This window comes from Podarcis muralis, chromosome 2 (genome assembly GCF_964188315.1).
Source record: "Podarcis muralis chromosome 2, rPodMur119.hap1.1, whole genome shotgun sequence".
NCBI classification, from domain to species: domain Eukaryota; kingdom Metazoa; phylum Chordata; class Lepidosauria; order Squamata; family Lacertidae; genus Podarcis; species Podarcis muralis.
The window spans coordinates 91285622-91291621 of record NC_135656.1 but is presented as its reverse complement, the minus strand read 5'-3'; the positions used below and the strand labels follow the sequence as shown (position 1 = coordinate 91291621).

Here is a 6000-nt window from a genome sequence, read left to right as displayed (position 1 = left end):
AGCTGTTTTACTACAAAGGAATTTCAGAAATAGACTGGAAAGAGAAGCTGCTGAATTGCAACTCATTACCAAACTTAAAACCATAGAGAGACCTGGTCTGAACAAAGACATTGGATTCTTATCCCATTATACATGACAAAGCCATTTTTCACCTTCTCACCCCTTGCTTTTCCCTGTAAGACCTATTGCAGTCGTTAAGAGTCGTCAACAGGCTCATCACAGCTATCTGCCAATCACCCATTCCCACCACCCTTCTGAGTAATACCCCTCCCCACCGTCTCACTATATAGAAGGATCTGGCAACTTCTGTTTCAGTGTATCTGAAGAAGTGTGCACGCACACAAGAGCTCATACCAAGAACTAACTTAGTTGGTCTTTAAGGTGCTACTGGAAGGAATTTTTTTTCTTTAAACAGTGATGTAAAGGACAGCATCTTCCATGGTACCTGAGGGTAGCAAGGTACCTTAGGAGGTGCAGGACAGGCCCTGTGGCACACACACACACACAGTCCATCTGTCCAGTGGCAAAGCTGCATGCTCCGCTACCAGGGGTGAAAAGCAGGCGGGGGTGCCCGCAGGGGCGTGTTGTACATTCTGGGGGCATGGCACCTGGCACGTGGGGGAGTGCTTGGTGCATGCCCAGGGGGCCCGCCGCAATGGCACCCTACCAGAATAGTGGTGCCAGGGGCGGTCCGCTCCCTCCGCACTCCCGTTCCTCTGCCAGTGCATCTGCCAACCCCTCATCACCACTCCTTTCAGCATCTGCTTCCTGAGGTAACTGCCTCACTCTTCCGGATGCAGGTATCATCAATTCACAATCATTGCTTTCAATCAAATGTGCATTTTGATGCGCAATCGGATGCTCTTCCACATACACATTCTGGCATCGGTAGTCACATGTAACTGTGGAGGACATCAGAAGCTGAATGAAGGCTTCTGTCTACATTGCATAATGAAATTGAGGATAAAAATCAGGACTTCTGTATGTTGATCTTCTATAGGATCATCTTTGCCGCAGTCGTAACATTTCCAGGTTTGACACCTAAATGGAAAAGCCTAAAGTATCATCAAATTTGATCTATTTCTTTTGACTTGAAAGTAGTCAAACAGATGTAGAGAACACTATGAGTTCTGTTTGATTGTAATTTCCTGGAAGAAGCAAAGCAAATATTTGCACACACATTCAGGAGACGCTAGCTGGTGTGCCACCTTCTGTGATCCTTGGTGATGAATAGAGATCTGCTGCGGAAAGGGATGGTTTGTAGTACAAATGACACCCTCCTTCCTTTCCCACCCCCACCCCAAGTCATCCCATAATAAAGTCCACCATTCTGCTATTTTTAGCTGATAGAACAGGTGGCATGTGGAGTAAAATAATTTAGGAGCATAGAATTGTAGAATCATAGAACTGGAAAGGACCCCGAGGGTCATAAAGGCCAACCCCCTGCAATGCAGGAATCTCAACCAAAGTCTACATGACAGATGGCCATCCAACCTCTGCTTAAAAACCTCCACAACCTCCCAAGGGAGTCCGTTCCACTGTCAAACAGCTCTTACTGTCAGAAAGTTCTTCCTGATGTTTAGTTGGAATCTCCTTTCTTGTAACTTGAAGCCATTGGTTCAGGTCCTACCCTCCAGAACAGGAGAAAACAAGCTTGCTCCATCTTCTGTGTGACAGCCCTTAAGATATTTGACGGTGCCTATCATATCTCCTCTCAGTCTTCTGCATGCAAAACAGATGCTCTACCACTGAGCTGCAGCCCTTCCCCACAAGGTCCTTCCTCAGAATGCCACTTCTGTCAGCTCCCGCTGATCTATTGGCCATCTGCGCAGCATATGTAATGGGGAAAATAAATATGAGAAAACTGTAGTTACTGAAGCAATACCCAAACTGAAAAACACTTCTTCAAATTCTGTGGTGTGGTTGTCCAATTAAAAAATGCCTTCTGTGAACAAACATGTATATATCACTAAAATGACATTGTGTGCATTATATTAGAGAAAAAAATACGTGTTCAGATGGCAGAATTCAACACAGAAATGAGTTTCTTATGAGAAATGCACACAAAAAGCATGCAAATGTTTGTGTGCATCAGTCTGGAGAGGCTTTTTTGTATGCATTTTTGTGCAGAAATGAAGTAAACTGAACTCAAGAGTTGAAAAACGAGGAACAGACAGTTTCTTCGCATCCCAGTGAATACCTCTATATACTAGCATAGTGCATGACTAGAGAATCACTGCTCTAATGGGGGGTGGGTCTCCTGTAGCATATTTTCTTTCTGAAAGCCTGGAAAATGAAAGGGGCAACACAGCCCAGAAAAAAAAATCTCCGCGAAGATTTCAGCACTAAGACTGAAAATCCTTGATGCAGACTATTAAGGGAGACGCACTGATATGTTTTCACCACAGAAGAGAAGTATTAAAATTTTACAAAGCTAAAATGAAATAAAAGCAGCAGCCAATGCCATCAGCCAGAACAAATCGATATATGAGGGACCATCTTTCATTTAAGATTCAAGATGGTCACACATATATTGATTTGTCCTCGCAGATGGCATTGGCTGGAGGTGGGGGGGGGGGGGTGCCTCACAAATTCCTGCCAGAAGAATGCAAAGAAAGCCAGTGTTTTAAAATTATGGAACAGCATATCATGCTAGCTGTGCCCTGCAGATATATAAATACCAATACATATATATATATATATATATATATATATATATATATATATATATATATATATATATAAATCATTTGATACTTTCCTTTTGAGTACTAAAGGAAAAAACCTGAACTAACAGGACAACTGAACTAACAGGACAGGGACGCGGGTGGCGCTGTGGGTAAAACCTCAGCGCCTAGGACTTGCCGATCACATGGTCGGTGGTTCGAATCCCCACGGCAGGGTGAGCTCCCGTCGTTCGGTCCCAGCTCCTGCACACCTAGCAGTTTGAAAGCACCCTTAAGTGCAAGTAGATAAATAGGTACCGCTTTATAGCGGGAAGGTAAACAGCGTTTCCATGTGCTGCGCTGGCTCGCCAGAGCAGCTTCGTCACGCTGGCCACATGACCCGGAAGTGTCTGCGGACAGTGCTGGCTCCCGGCCTCTAGAGTGAGATGAGCGCACAACCCTAGAGTCTGTCAAGACTGGCCCGTACGGGCAGGGGTACCTTTACCTTTTTAGCAGGACAATAAATAGGTCTGCATATTCCTTCAGACAGAGTGTGCCTAAATTATTTCGCTGACAGAACAGACCAAAGCAGTGGCGGACAATTTCTATATGACCTATTCCCTAAACATTTATCTGTAGGGGAAAGCATGTTCTATCATAGGTGAACATTATCCGGAGAACTTGCTCCCCCACCAGAAGCTGTGATAGCCACCAGCTCGGATGGCTTTGAAAGAGCATTGGACAAAATCATGGAGGATAAAGCTATAAGTTGCTGCTAGCCAAGATTAAGGCTGCGGCCTGCTTCTACAATTAAAGACAGTATCCTTCTGAATACCAATTGCTCTTTTGCTCTGCTTGCAGACTTCCCACAGGTATCTGGTTGAAAAGGATGCTGGACTAGATGGGACATTGGCTTGGTGTAGTGGGCTCTTCTGATGTTCCTGTTCTAATCTATGGATAGTTGTTTTTCTCTTTTTAAAAATCACATAAATGAGTTCTTTAATACAGTGGAACCTTGGTTCTCAAACTTAATCCATTCTGAAAGTCCATTCGACTACCGAAACCATTCAAAAACCAAGGTGCAGCTTCCGATTGGCTGCAGGAGCTTCCTGCACTCAAGTGGAAGCCGCATCGGACGTCCAGCTTCCAAAAACGTTTGCAAACCGGAACACTTACATCCAGGTTTTTGTCATTCAGGAGCCGATTTGTTTGTCAACTAAGCCGTTCGAGAACCAAGGTTCCACTGTATTGCTGTTGAGACGCTGCCACTTCCACAGTTAACCAGAGACAGTGCAGTGGCCGTCCATGTTTTATGAACATTTTACGCTCTTGCGCTTACTCTCTTTGTGTCCTGGCTTCAGTAACTGTCTTTCCCTAGGCCAGATTTGGCAAGTAAGTGGGAAAAATCAACACATTCTTATCAGGTACTTCATCACACACATCCATCGCCACAAGATGAATGCCAGCATCACAGCAATGTGGCCTGGGAGCAATTATCAAGGTCAGAGTTCATGAGAATTATCAAGCCTATTGCAAAGACCATGGTATAAGAGCAAGTGGTTTTCTCTCAAATGAGGAGAATATTCAGAGCAAGTGGTTTTCTCTCAAATGAGGAGAATATTCAGAGTCTCATGACAAAACTCAATCACCGGCAGCTTCAATGCAATCAGCAGGGTTTATCACCCAGTGGTGTGCTTCCCTTCAGGGCGGTGTATGAAGATTTGAGGAGGGGTCACAAGTGTTTCCTAAAACTATGTACAATATAAATTTAAAATTTATAATTAAAAGTTGCGATATTTCAACCCTTTTGAAAATTAAAATAAAATGAGACTCCCCACCGCCATCTGCTAAATGTTTTTTTGGAGGGTGTGGAGAGAGGAGAGGGCTGAAAGTCCCATTGCGCAAGTAAACCTTGTCCCCCACTTAGCGCTATGTTGAATTTCATCCATAGTTCTTTTTCAGTATACTGGAAACAGTGCACCAGAAACTACTTTTTTTTCTAAAAGACTTTAAAAGTGTAACTTCTAGTATGCAGGCATTTAACAATGACCTTCATCAGGGCAAAGGGCATATCTTGTAGCCATTCCACGGGTAAATGAAGAATAAAGTTTTCATCCTTATGCTACGTCAGGTTCTATACTTCTATTTATTTCGTTATTTATGGCATAATAATGCTTTCAGGTCCAGCATACTAATGTTGTCTCATAAAATATTAATCTCTCACCAATATATTTTACAGATAAGCACCTGTTTGTCTGCAAAGTACTGCATTGATTGAAACAAGATGAGCAATACAACATTTTCTGGAATTCATATATCATATAATCCTCCATTGATGTACTGTCCTGGATAATATTCAGATGTACAGATATACTGCATGGTGACCATGGAGGAGATATATTTTGTCATTTAATAGATTCCACAATGGCTTGCAAAATGTGCATTAGTCGTAAGTACAGTCTGCTCTTAACAGACCAAATTGTTATAGGTTGATCCTTTGTTAATGCAGCGCTGCACAACTTGATTGATTCAACTTGTAATTTGTCAGTTCTGTTCTACTGTTTTGGAGCCACTGAAAGGAGAGCATCAACTTCTAGTTTCATTATTTTATAGGCAGTAGCAAAGTCAAGGTAAATTGCTTAGGGTTATTAAAAGGTGGAAATTGAAATACAGGCATGTTAAATAGTTGACTCTGAGAGAAAGTCTATTCTTTTCAGACACTAATAGGATCATGCTTCGTTTCACACTCCCTTTCATCAAGAACAGAAGTTCAGAATTCAAGGTGTCTTGTATGCAACATAGGGGAAGATTCCTTATACAAGAGACCTATGGGGTCTTTGCAATAATATGTTTACCTACAGATGTGTAGACATTATGGTGGCATAGTGGTAGTCCTCAATGTGACATCTATGCTGCAGCTCTAACTCCTAAATTTGTCCATAAGCCAAATGGAAAATGTCCTGTTTCAGCAGGTGTATGGCCTAATTCATCCTCCCCCAATCTGGTGCCTTTCAGAATTAGACTACAAATCCCATCATCCTTAACCATTGGCCATGAGGCTGGTGTAAATGAGAATCCAACCAGGGGCATACCTAGCTGTTGGCAGAAAAATAATGCCACTGCTCAGCGTTTCTCAGCAAGATTGCTGAGAGGGCGGCTGCACGGCATATGTAGAGGTCAGCTCAGCTTTCGGACCACAAATGACCTGCAATCTGTGACATATGTGTGAGGTTAAGCATGTGGCAAGGAAATGGCCCTTGCAAAGCCCCCTAAAGGGTACCTCTACCTCTGTCTTTCCCCTCCTTTCTAAACACACACAGGGGGGGGGGTGCAG

At 43.1% G+C, this 6000-nt stretch overlaps 1 long non-coding RNA gene across 1 annotated transcript in view; it reads right to left on the bottom strand.

The window, feature by feature from the left end:
• Positions 1 to 1449: 1449 nt before the first annotated feature.
• Positions 1450 to 6000, bottom strand: part of LOC144326722 (uncharacterized) — a 40557-nt gene continuing 36006 nt past the window's right edge. The window contains exon 3 of the long non-coding RNA XR_013391699.1: positions 1450 to 1824. This is a non-coding gene — a long non-coding RNA (uncharacterized LOC144326722). The remainder of the gene's footprint in view (positions 1825 to 6000) is intronic.